Source organism: Rhododendron vialii, chromosome 7a (genome assembly GCF_030253575.1).
Source record: "Rhododendron vialii isolate Sample 1 chromosome 7a, ASM3025357v1".
Lineage (NCBI taxonomy): Eukaryota > Viridiplantae > Streptophyta > Magnoliopsida > Ericales > Ericaceae > Rhododendron > Rhododendron vialii.
The window spans coordinates 585,266-598,873 of record NC_080563.1 but is presented as its reverse complement, the minus strand read 5'-3'; the positions used below and the strand labels follow the sequence as shown (position 1 = coordinate 598,873).

At 37.9% G+C, this 13,608-nt stretch overlaps 1 protein-coding gene across 1 annotated transcript in view; it reads right to left on the bottom strand.

Annotated features, from left to right (window-relative positions):
• Positions 1 to 13,608, bottom strand: part of LOC131334568 (probable trehalose-phosphate phosphatase C) — a 79,737-nt gene that overhangs the window by 56,176 nt on the left and 9,953 nt on the right. The window lies entirely within an intron of this gene.

Here is a 13,608-nt window from a genome sequence, read left to right as displayed (position 1 = left end):
TGCATCAATTTCCAGGTTTTGAGTTTCGATTTTATTGCATTCATATTTTTTTTTCTAACATTAACAAAAAATTAACCAGGTAATGTACTAATGCCAAACCCATTGAAATACTAAGTATATACTCCTATAATTAAGTTCAACTACAGATAGAAGGGAAGGAGACTCAGAAAGGACACATGGTTAAACTTCAGGTTACAACGGAGAATGTTATGCAGTAGTGCACTTTTAAGACTGCTTTAACTTAATATACATCAACCTCGCCAACGGGGAAGTGCATGCAATTTAAACGTCAAGCTAACATCATCGACCTCTCTCTTTCTAATTCAGGAGTTTTGAGGGACTCGGTAAACGATTCAAAAACCTGCTCCTTCAAAGGGAGACGATCGAGTCTCATCTCAAAGCGCTTGTTGTAGTATAATAGGCTAGCACTCTTTTGCTTATGGAGAAAAGCAGCCACTTTTTGTGTCATGAATGGCTGCCCAAGCTAGCTGCAAAGTGGTAAATGAAGAAGCATGCAACTCAATCTACACATTTTTTTTCCAATAATCAACGTCAAGTTCATTTAGCTTATGCCACTTTATATATTGCACGTTTTTTGTCAGCTTTGTTATGATTACCAATATCATCTTCATGCTTATTCGGGTCCTTAAACATGCTCAGGCATTCTTCCTTCCGATACTTGCCAATATACGGAACCTAATTAAGAAAAGATCACAAAAAATACACATTAATAACGAAACCTAATACCACAAAAAATCCTTTCGTGTTAAAACCCCTATCGTACTTGCATCATACTTCTAATGCTAAAAAGCGGTATCAGGCCAGTCATGAGCTGTTTACATATACAGTTCGTCTCCTCATCGATCCTCCTCTCCTCATCTATCCGCCAAAAAAGCTCAATCGAAAACTGAAGGAGCCAAGGAGATAGTGGTCGAACGGCTAAGGAGAAGCTTGAAAGGAGCTTATTTGGCGAGGAGGGTATATTTATGATCTAGTCCTTCACGTATGATTTACCCATTGTCATCTTGATTGATTAACTTACAAATGCCCTGCAATATTTTGGGCTCGAGGATGAAATGGCTGATTTCATCACGGAAGTTGACGATGATGGGATTCCCGCGAGGTATAACTTTGCATGAATTATCTCTCGTGTTGTGAATATGAAGACTTTGTAACTTCTATTTTTTTTTTTGTTACTAATTAATGACAGTGTTTTAAAAGAAGGATTTAACCGGCGATTAATCGGAAATTTGGCCTAACCGATTAGATTAATGCCTAGAAGGTTGAATTAGTAGGTCAGGAGGTTAATCGGAGTTAGTTGGCGATTAACCGGCGATTAGTCAGTCGGCGTCTAGCAGCGATAAGTCGATTAATCGGTTAATGAGCGATTAGTCGGCTATCGGCGATTAATAGAGGTAAAATCTATAATTTTGGAAAATCAAAGGGTGTAACTGTTATATACTCATACCAGTTTAAGGGCTTTGAATCACAGTTTTTAGGGCTTCTTCAACACCCAGTCATCGATTGATCGATCTCGGAGTCACCTGTCATATCTCTGTGTAAAACACGAGATCTCCGAGCCGCCTATTGCCTCTCTCTCTCTCAAATTCGAGATTTCCTCACTCACGTCTCCACCGACCTCGAACATTAGTGTTTTTTTTTTTAAAAGCCCATACTGGAAACAAAGTGTAGTAATATTTTTTATTAAATCTTAACACGAAGTGTAGTATTGTTTGGTATATATAAATAAAGTTTTTATAATTGATAAGTGACTGATAAATGAACGGCCCATACCCAGTACCAGCTAGTGTTATAATCATGTTAACAGTTTTCTGTAAATGAGAGATTTCTATGTCATATTTGAAAAACAATTGATGTTGTTGGATTGATAGATGAATGTTTAATTTTTTATGAGAGTTGTCATTGGGGAGTATTTATATATAAATAAATAAATACCCGAATAATTGCTACAAGCCAATTAATCGGCGATTAATAGGTCTCGAAGCTCGAAGGTGGTCGACCAAGCGACGAACGCCGAGAGACTTTTAGAACATTGATTAATGATTTAGTTCCTCATGCAGGCGGAAGGAGGTGAACAAGAAGAAGTCTAGGCAGTCTACAGGTGTTTCATCGTTTGCACTACAGGAATTTCACGGCATATTTGTTGCTGATTGTGAATCGCCTTGGGTCCGCAAACCAGGTTTAGTTAAACATGATGATTCTTGTGAATTGAGAGAAAAGAGGCTTGTAGATGAAGTTGAACCATGTGTCCTTTCTGAGAAGTATGTGACACGGAAGGATTGCCTGATAACTGGAATAGATATACCAGAGAGAATTCAGGTTATGCAGTAGTGCACTTTTAAGATTGATTTTTACCCACCACAACGCCTTAATGTGAATGTTGTCTTGTGTAGATATCTGAGCAAAGCGCTGGTGCACCACCAATATAGAAAAAAATGAGGATAGATGAGGATATGAACTAGATATGTAAATAGTTCATGAATACCTCTGTTTTTAGCATGAGCGGTCCTGAGATATCATTTGCTGAGTTATAGTGTAACAGAAATACAAACAAAAAAATGCAGCCAGAGCTTATATTTCCACTCAAAGTGGAAAAAAGTTACAATTACAAGTATTCAACCTCTCCTTGAGATATCATTTGCTCCAAACTACATCCAAACTTGTCCACAACCATTCATAGACCAGCCTTTTTTTTGGTTTTTTGGTAATTTGAAAATTTGTAAACTAACAACGAAACAGAGTCAACGCATAGTGCATAATACAAAAATTTGAAACAAGGAGAACACCTAATCTAGTATCTGCCTTAGATTTAGGCTATCTCTCAGCATAAACTCTCTAATGGATAAGGGAGCTTCAGTCATAGTCACAAGGGATTCATTTTGTTCTACCCCACATGGGCAAGATGATCGGCACATTGATTGACTGATCTTTAAACATGGGACAATTGAGTTCCCGTGAGACACGGGACAATTAAGTTTCCATTCGCTTGAGGATCGTGTGAATGGAAACTCAGTTGTCCCATGTCTAAAGATCAGCCAATCAATGTGTCGATCATCATGCCCACATAATGTGCCGATCATCTTGCCCACGTAGGGGCAGAACAAAATATTGGGATTTGTCCCACATCGGTTAAATATCTCCTCTAAAACTAGTATATGAGCTTGAGCAGCCTCTCCACTCTTTGCCAATTGGTTTGGAGTTGGATGCTTTAACATAGTATCAAAGCTAGAGTTTCGGAGGCTTTTCCCCTTTGTTTGTGCCATAGTTGCACTTTATTTCATTGTGATTCGTGTGTTCCGAATCCTTTGTTGACCTCTCCACGTGCGAGTCAGGGGTCGCACGTGCGGGGGAGTATTGGGATTTGTCCCACATCGGTTAAATATCTCCTCTAAAACTAGTATATGAGCTTGAGCAGCCTCTCCACTCTTTGCCAATTGGTTTGGAGTTGGATGCTTTAACACAAAATGAACTCTTGTATCCATTAGGAGTTATGCTGAGCATATACTAGATTAGGTGTTCCCCTTGTTTCAATTTTCTATATTATGCATTATGCGCTGACTCGGCTGATTTACAAGTGGTTGTGAACAAGTTTGGTTGTAGTTAGGAGAAAATGATATCTCAGGAAGAGGTGGTATACTTGTATTGGTTTGTGATTGTAACTTTTTCCCGCTTTGAGTGGAAATATAAGCTTTATGCTGCATTTTTTTGTTTGTATTTTTGTTATAGGCTTTCTGGCAGAGAATGGATGAATTGGAGGATGCCATTGGAGCCCCAGAAGATATGGCTGTTAATTTCACATGTCCAATGTTTGAAAAAACTCAAGCTGTGCTGAAAGGTGCCACGCACATGGTATGGTGATATGTTTTTGTGGTGCATAGATATATGAGCTATGATGTTTGCTTCAATATACTTGCTTATGAGGGCACATTAATCTTCGTAATTCTGTCACCTGTTCCAGGCAGCAGAGAGATAAGTTCTGAACCATGTGTTCGGAAGCATGTCCGTAGTATCTTCATGGACAATGCTATTGTATCCACGACACGAGTCCCACACCTGAAGGTCATGCGGCCATAGATATTTTCCACCAGTTTGCAAGGGTGAAGTGGTTACGAGTCCCACACCTGAAGGTCATGCGGCCATCGATTTTCTTGTTTTTGTTTTGATTTGTTGTTTTGTTGTACTTAGTTTCTCAAATTTTTATATAACCGGGATGGTCGTTTATTAAAAAAAAAAAAAAAACAATTGCAAGGGATGAGCAACTTTTTGGCAAGGAGGGATAAAGGAATTAATGTCACTTGCCCCCATTTGTTATGGAAGGGTATTCAAATGGTTTGGTTTTGGAGGTGTAGATTCACGGGTTGAACTCTTAAGTGCAAAGCTGGCCGACCGATTGGCCAAAGAGAATCAACTAGTTTAGTTATGATCTGAGTAGGCTCATAATAGGGAAAATCCTACCCCCGGGATCAGGGGCCTGGACATCTTTGTTTGCGATCGACGTTCCTTCTCCAGTCTCCTACTCCACTGGGTCCTTTCTTCTCCTTCTCTTCCTTTCCCGGGGCTTGCAGCTGCGGCTTTAGCTAGTAACTCGTTTGTATCCGCTCCTGTCCTAGTCTTGCTTCCGTCTCTCTGCAATGGGGAGATCTTGTGAGGAAGATCAGTTCTTTGATACCCATGAAGACATCACCTCTGCATATGTGAACGCCGTAAGAAGTTCCTGAAAGGCTGAAATGGATGGGTGTAAGTTCAGAAGAAAAACAGGAGGGTTGTCAAGATGCCAATTGTGATGAAATGGAAGTGGAGACTGAAAGAATTATCAAAAATACCGGTCCTTTTTAGAAAATCGGGTTTTGATGATGGTTATTCATCGAGTCAATCGCCCATGTCTTATTGCTCAAATGAGGCGCTCTAGCGTTGTTAGATGGTGCATTAGAGAAGAATTTTTCGTGCAGAATAAATATTCTGGATGATGGTACTGAGGAGTGAGGTCATTGTGGATGACCTGGTGCAAGATGGGTTGCTGAGAAGACTTCGTGAAGTGGGGCACAAATCGTTTGATTCCTTTTGAAAAGTTTGGGAGAACTCTGGGATTATCCCCTCTGGTTCAGCAAGTCGTGCGGAGAGAAGTCCAAGAGTATTGCGATTCGGAGAAGGTAATGAAACAAGTAGAAAGGGGATGTTGAGGAGATCAGCTACTGTGGCTTGCATTGTTGATAGAAAAGTACAAGCTGGTAATTTGAAATCTTGTGATTCCCATCCAATTATAGGAGCCAGGACTGAAAATGTTAAGGCATAGAAAAAGAGATCCAAAAAACTTTCAGCCCTTTATATTGGACAAGATATATTAGCGCGAAGGATCAATTTTGACTTATGAAATTCAGCTGTGATGGTAAGTACCTTGCAAGTGCTGGTGAAGATCGAATTTTGTGTGTATGGGAAGAGACAGAATCAGGAAGATCGGATGAGCTTCATGTTCCTAAGTTTGATCCTTCGTTTATACTATAATTCACTGTTAATAATCTGGCAGAACTAGTTCCCCTCTTCGAAGCTAAGGAGAAAATGGGTAGATTATGGAGTCGGAGGAAAACATCAGACCCAACTTGATCGGATTGTTGCTCAGGGAAGAAGTCGGAGCTACTATCTGATCAATCGTCTTGCCCAAAATGCTTGATCTACTTGGAATTGCTTTGTAGCTATATGCTCGAGAAGAATTTCTTTGTTTCACATGCTGTGCTATTTTGTGTGCAGTTTTAGCTTTTGGTCTCTTTCTGGTTTCTCTCTGCTCTAGCTCCTACCATCCCATGGAAAGAATGTTGTTGCTGGAGATAATGGTTTTTACATATCATGTGGTGGTGCTGAATTTATTAGTATGTTCCTTTTTTCTTTATTGGAAATAATTATGTTCATCCATCTTGTTGAATTGTAATCTCAGACTTGATTATTGTTTTGTCACCAGACGTGGTTGCTAGGGAAAACCGAAGTCTTTTCGACATTGTAAATTTTTCTTGGTTATTTAGTCAATCTCCAGTGGTGAATTTTTTTTGAAGAGCATAACAAATTTTATTAATCTTTAAAAACAAATTATAAAGATTAAAAGGATCCTAAGCATGAGGCATCTCATTGAGACAAAGAGCAAACTAAAAAAAGACAACTCCGCACATTGACAATCATATACCGCATGAACTCAAAAAGGAAAAACTACCCGAGATTGGCAAGAACCAACCAAGACATAAAAGGAAATTCTTTCTTTGTTCTACTTCTAATGCAGCCGATTTTAATATTTGGGTTTTCAGGATCAATGCATGCCCATTGTGCGAGTCAGTGGGCAAGAATTAGCACTCCCACCACAATCCAGCAATCGTGAAACCTATGGTTGGATAACACGTACGTTTCAGACCCTGTTCAGTTCAATGCGTTTTCTTCCGACCAGGAGAAAACAATGGAGTAGTAAAAATCAGGGATTACGGGGTGGAAGTGTGTGGTGGTCGTAGACTTATTGAGAATCAACCAACCTGCACGTGGAATACAATGGAGGAGGAGACACCAATCATCATCTTAGTTTATGATGAATTACCTAAAACAACTTTTACTTTAGTCCAAAGTCAAGTGTATGCACAACCAACAGCCCCACTCATTTGGAATTTGTTGGGTAAATGAGAAGAATGTCCTGATTGATATGGTCACTGAGTTGACTATTTTTGTTTCGTGCTTATATATAAGTCCTGAATATGTGTGCCAATTTCCGAAATACTTCTTCTTGTTAGGCGAGACGGGAATGTCGCTCTTTAGTCTTTAAAATAATTATTTGCCGAGATTTTGTACCGATTAATCTCTCAAGTATATACATGTAGTTTTCGTATCTCACGTAAAACCATAACCCCCAAATACCACTTGTACATGGAGTAAAAGCCTAGCTACCTGACGAATCGATGGAGCGAAACAAAACAGAATCACAACAATCGGGATGGATTTTACGAAAATCGCGGGTGCCTATTAATCGGTAAATGCATGCGGGTCAGGATCAGTTGAACGTTAGGAAAATGATCGAGTCAAATGACCTCTAACATTGCTAAAATCAAGCGATTTGTATAAGGAGACAGAGAAGTTGCTGAGTGTACGACGGTGCCAAAGGAATGGGTGGTGCAAATCGAATTATCCACCAAACATCATTGTCAAGGAATATGGTGGTGGGTTATCTACCCGCAAGAGACACAAAACGAACACCTTGAATCTAAATTCAAACATGACTTGCACCGTTGGACCATTCCCCTCAATCATCTCATTTTTCCATTTTCCTTTTTTTCTTAACAACTGGTAGAACTAAAAAGGAAAACAAATAGAGGAAAAAAGCGCAAAAGTGTGACTCGAATCCGGAGCACATGTTATGTCGTGAGGACCTTCACTGAATCATTTTGCTTCTTGTGCAATTTTACTCAAAATAATTAGAAACGCGTTAGAAATGTGATCAAAAATCAAAATCACAGTTCGGATTTACTAAAGATCGAAGTTTGTACCATGAGTTAATTTTTTTATTGTTTGGTAATGCAAGGTGTCCCGAGCCAGCTTGCGCGCAGCTCGGACTTATCCCTATAGTCCCTCTCATAGCCGTTTCACACGTTTATGCGTGGAGTGAGGTGGCCCCAAGAGTTGTTAGCAAAGAGAATTAATCGAACCTGAGACCTTAGGATTGAGCAAACGCTTATGTCTCAAGCCAAGACCATTTAGCCAACCTTGGGGTTTTTTCGTGAGTTAATTACTCTAGTTAGAGCTCTAAAAAGCAACTTTTGGTTATTTATCGGGCTTTTGAAAATGGGGGACTGCTTAATTAAACGTCACTGTCAAAATTGCCTAACAGCATCTCTAATCCATCTTCATCCCTTCCTCCATTTGATAGTATAAAAATAATATGCTTCAATGAACAAGTGATTTTGGAGGATTAACAATTCCAATCCAATTCTCTTTTTCTTTCTCTATTTTTTAAATAGAAAAATGCTAATAACAGCTAAATGGATTGTCAATAAGGTAGGAAAACAACAAAAATGAATTGTTTTCTATATTTTAAAGTGCGTTGAAATGTTTTAAAAACTTAAAATGCATCAGAAGTTGTTTTTTTAATGCTTCTTGCCTTATTGACAATCCAGTAGCATAATTGTTTTCAATATTTGGTCTTGTTAATTTTAAAGATACTGCATATATCTTTTGATTGGTACCAATTTTAATATTTAAAAAATCAACATATCAAAACTAATTTGATGAATAAAATGAGATTTGGAAAGGAAGAATTGTGAAAATGGAGGAGATCCTCCAATTTTTTTCCCATCCTTCAAAATTGGAGTAGTACCAAACTTGATTCTCTCATATGGAAAAGGAAGTGGAGGATGGGTTGAAATGCATGCTTGTCTGCGGTCCACGTTTGGACTACATCCGCTTCGGTTGGAGTGTTTGCAACCATCGAATGATATTTTTAACGGTCAAGATTTAAAAAGACTTTTATGGGAAAAAGTTCTTTAAAGTTTGGACTGTTAAATACAAAGATGAACGGCTGTGATTGAATTGCAGGGACTCTCTGCAGTTGGGACCGCAGAGAATCCGCCTCCTTCCTCCAAAATGGTTCCCTCGAATGGAGAAATGAAAAATGGAAGGTGGCCTGGTTGGAGATGCCCAAAAGATAAAACTTACTTGAAGTCGATGTCCAATATTCATACATTCTCTTTTTGACAAATAATCATGGTGTCTGAGTAATTCATCAATGTCATGTCCAACCTTTCTACTAATACTAGTGGAAAAAGGATGTGAGTGAATCTTGGAATCTCAATATTTAAGTGAGATAAGGAACCTAACAGTGGAATGTTTATATATATATTTACGGGACGGTTCAAGGGACACCCAAAAAAACACCTAAAAAAACACTCCAAATCTCAAACTCATAGTTTCCGATCAAATGTTTATGATCCGAACCGTTCAATGTGTGCAGAATGTGATTTTAAAGGTGCCCGCGAGAAATTAACAAAAAAAAATGATTGGGAAATGCTTGATTTGAGCAGTTTTTTTATTTAAACTGTTCAATAAAAAAACTGTTTGAAACTGTTCGGATCAAGCCCTTCCCGGTTATTTTTTTTGCTGATTTCGCGAGGGTACCCTTAAAATCACGTTCTGATCACATTGAGCGGCTCGGATCATCAAAATTTGATCGGGAACTATGAGGTGTTTTTTTAGGTGTTTTCCTGGGTTCTGACTTTCCTTGTAAGAGTTTGGTGGATCATACAGTTGAGTACTCAGAGTCTTTGTATTGTTATATTAAATATTATTAAACTAAAAAATATTTTTATAAAATCGCTAGTAAGATATATAGATGTTTTGATGATGCAAATAACCTTGAAAATGAAAGAGAAAGTAATTAAGGGAACCATAACCTCTTGTTAGCGCGCGCATTGCCAACATACATTATTACCCATTTTGTATTACTCCTAGAAAGAATTGGTTGAGTGTCTTGGATTAGCATAGTTCGAATAGCTCGTCCTCCAAAAGGATGTATACCTACCTTTCATTATTCAAAAGATAGTTGACTAGCTCATAGGTCACAAGTATACCCGGAAAAATGTCGCTACGGCAGGACGTGGATTGATCATAAGGAGAATGGACTTCCTTATCATTCAAAAAAGGAATGGGATTCTCTCAAGTCCTGGATGATCCTCTCCAGGTAGTTTCCGGGCCCTCTCGAGGTCCGTTTTGATGATTGAGACCGTTAATATTTTAGACCTCATCGAGAACATAGGCACGCAAACAATCATGCTAATCGGGTATCTTTTGACGTATTCTCGAAACATATTTATCTCTAGAAAAATGGATTTTATCCAGTGTTGCAATATTATTAAACCCATTTTTCTCGAGATAAATGTGTTTTGAAAATTTATTAAACAATATCTGATTAACACAATTTTGACGTACGTATCTGATGTTCTCGACAAGGTCTAAAGTAGGAAAAATCTCGATCATCAAAACGGATGCGGGAAGGACCTGAAAACCGCGGGTCAAGACCGTCCAATGCCTTTTGAGGGTGGAAGGATCCCATCCCCCCGTGGAACTACTAAAAGAAAGCTAATCCCTGTGATGATGGAGTGTAAACCATTCGGTTATTCATTCAACCCTAATATCAGCTAATGCCATTTAAATCCCGTGACTCTGAGTTCTTAATACTGGAAACTCATTAGAAATGTGATCAAATAGTAAAAATCAGTTATTCATTCAGCCCTAAAATGTTACTTTCGCGGATTTTTTATTTGGGATTTTGAAAAATGGGGGAATTTAATTGTTTAAACTTCATTGCCTGGGGAGCAAGAGATAAGGCAATTGAAGTCGATGGCCATATTGTCATTTTTTTAATTGCTCATGATGTTTGAGTCAGCTTACATACACACGTGCCTCAACTAATCTCCAGCTATGTTTGTATGTATCTATTAATGTACATATTATTTCAGTAGTGATGTCGATCATGTCCACCGTTTTGTTCTAATAGTGGAAGTGAAGCATTGAACGATTAGAAACCTAATAGTCCAATGTACGTTTTCTAATCACCTTGTCTTTTGAAACTAGCAACTAGTTAATTACAGTAGAAAGCTAATCCCTAGCTGAGATGATGGCATGGGGTTGCCTAGCTACTTGGTATAGTAGTATTAAAATTACTACTTAGGGCCCGTTTGTACGTGTAGCTGGTCTACGAATTGAATTCTATATAACTAGAATAACAGGTAATTGAAGTACCCTCGTTTCGGCTGTATACACCGTCGTCCTAGATATTAACTACCCTAAACACCAAGAGATACGATCGAGAGATATGATCGAGACGAGACTGTTAAGGAAATAGAATCACATATTGCTTGGGCGTGGAATGGGTGATCACTTAATAAGATTTGGGACCTCTCCATTTATTGCCAATTGATTTTGAAATGGATATAAAGTTTCTACATGATATCAGAGCAGGACCCGTTTCACCCCATATTTTAAAAATTTACAATCCGCACCCCACGATGACAGACCAGCAAAAAGGCTGCACGATAATAAGACCCAAAAGTGGCCACACGTGACAGACCTCAAATGCAGCTACACGTGAGGGGGGATGTTAAGAAAATAGAATCTCACATTGCTTGGGCATAGAATGAGTGATCACTTAATAACATTTGGGACCTCTCCACTCATTGTCAATTGATTTTGAGATGGATATAAAGTTTCTACAGAGACTACTATAATTGAGTGTTCATTGCTAATTGAGTTGAGTGTTAAAAGAAAAGCTAGCCCATAATTTTTACATGTATTCTAAGCAAAAAAAAGGGCACTGATTTTCGCGCTCCAAGATTTACTGCAGGCGCTCCACATTTTTGTTTTTATACTGTGATGTTGCTGTCAACATCAGTGTATATCAATTTCCCAAAAAAATTGGTTTTGGTGTTTAGTTGACGACTGAAGGCTCTACATACCGCCTCTGCTAGCAAAACAAACGACCCAATCAGAACGAACGACACTAGACCAATCAAACACCCAATCAATGTTCCAAATTTGCGAACATAGAAAAAAAAAACCTGCCGTCGACATGAGACACTTGAACATCAATACCTACAAAACGAAGGTGAGGAACGAGAAGGCGAAGGCGAAGGAAAATCAATGGGAAGCACGGCATTAGGAGCACGATATATGCGTTAATCTGTGCCCGGTTCGAATAATCTTGGGTTCTTAGATTAACGATCAGTCAAATTTTTAATGACCTTGAGATTTATTACATTTGGCCCTTTGTGGAACTCAACCTTGTGATCTCTTGAGAAGCAATAATTTTGGGTTCTCTTCTCGTCTTTATTGTCGACGGTCTAAATGTGTTAGTTTCGCATTTATGACAATAACTTTTTTATTTTATTTTGTCTAATTAGCTTATAGAGTTACAAACAAAGTTTAAAAAAAATTCAACTACATTGCAAACCCCGTTAGCTTGAATAATATTATTTCAAATTTAAGACTACGATAGAAAATCTCATTATGTCATCCTAAAGAACAACATATTTTTGAGAAGGTCAGTTCCAATATACTCGCTACAATTTATTTCAAAAGGATTTTAGTAAATTGATACCCGGTTAAACGTTGACACAAAATATGAGAACTCATCTAGGAGAACTGTAAAATTTTATCCCCTCTATTCTCGAAACACTGTCTACTACGCAACACGACAACTTTAAAAAAAAATTGTTAAAAAAAATAAGATATTTTTTTAAGTTACCATGTTGTCTCGTAGTTAATTTTTTAAGAATAGATGTTATGTTTTTTTGACAACAATATTTATAAATTTTGTACATATATTACTGATTAAAATATTTTTGAACACCTTATTATAAATTTCTGGAACCGCCAAGATTTGTTGGGTCGTATTTAGGTGGGTCGTTTGTCTGATTGTATGCCGTTGCAGTATCTTACGTGGAGTATTTGATTTGATGAAGTTTCCTCTTTCTCGGAAAACAAACAACTAAACAAGTATGAGTTGGGAAATAAAAACCACTGGCCAATCCGACTTGTACGTGCTGTTTTACCAATCCGGTGCAAATAATAAATGCCTGTAAGGCTGTTGTCTGTTGATGTACAAGTTCGTGATTGAGAGATGAAACTGTTCATCCCCTAGGATCCATAGAATGTTATATTTACAAAAAAAAAAGTTAATTTGATAAGACATCAATAGATCAATCAAAAGTAGAATTTTAGTCTGTAAAATAGATGATCTGATCGTATCAAGTTAAACTGTCCAGAACCGTCTGTCTTATTATAAACTAAAATTTAAATTTTGATTCACCAATCAATGTCCGGTGAAATTAATTTTTTAAATGAGAATACTACTCTGCGAGCACTACAAGATGAACGGCTCAGATCAACAATTAACGCATTATGGGGTCCAAAATGATGGTGGTAGAAAATATATAATTTTCGTCTCCAGCGGAAGGAATTTAGTCTCAAGAGAGATTGCCTAGTGTGCTGTGTGGATCCCAATAACAAGGAGGTTGGCTTATTCACTAATTCAAGAAGTGGTACGATCTCGGTTGTCCATTTCGGCTTTAGACGATTCAAATTTAAATGAATTTTTTTTCGAAAATAGTTAAACTCTTCCCCGGCAAAGTTTCATTAACATCCGGACCGTTCAAAACCTTCTTGGACGGTCGCGATTCACCTTCGTAAACAACTCTTCAAAAAACCCTCCATTAAAAAGATTTTCATTAACAAGTGGTCCTCTCAATCTACTGACATGCAGTTTTTGGAGTAGAAATTTAATTGGAGGTCACTAATGGAGGAGCTTGAAGCGGTGTCGATAAAACATATTTATCGTGAAGCATATCATTGTGCGAATGCGTTGGCAAATGAAGCACCGTTTTCGCTGAGAAATTTATATATTTATCTTTGTATTTCTAATTGTATTGCTCGTCTACTTTACGCTGATTTGATAGAGGTTGTTTATCCCTGGATTGTAAACTCTTTCTAGTTCAATCCCGTTTGAACCAAAAAATAAAACGCTTTCTAGTTTAATGCAACGTTCATTTACCAAAAAAAATTTTGCTGCACGTA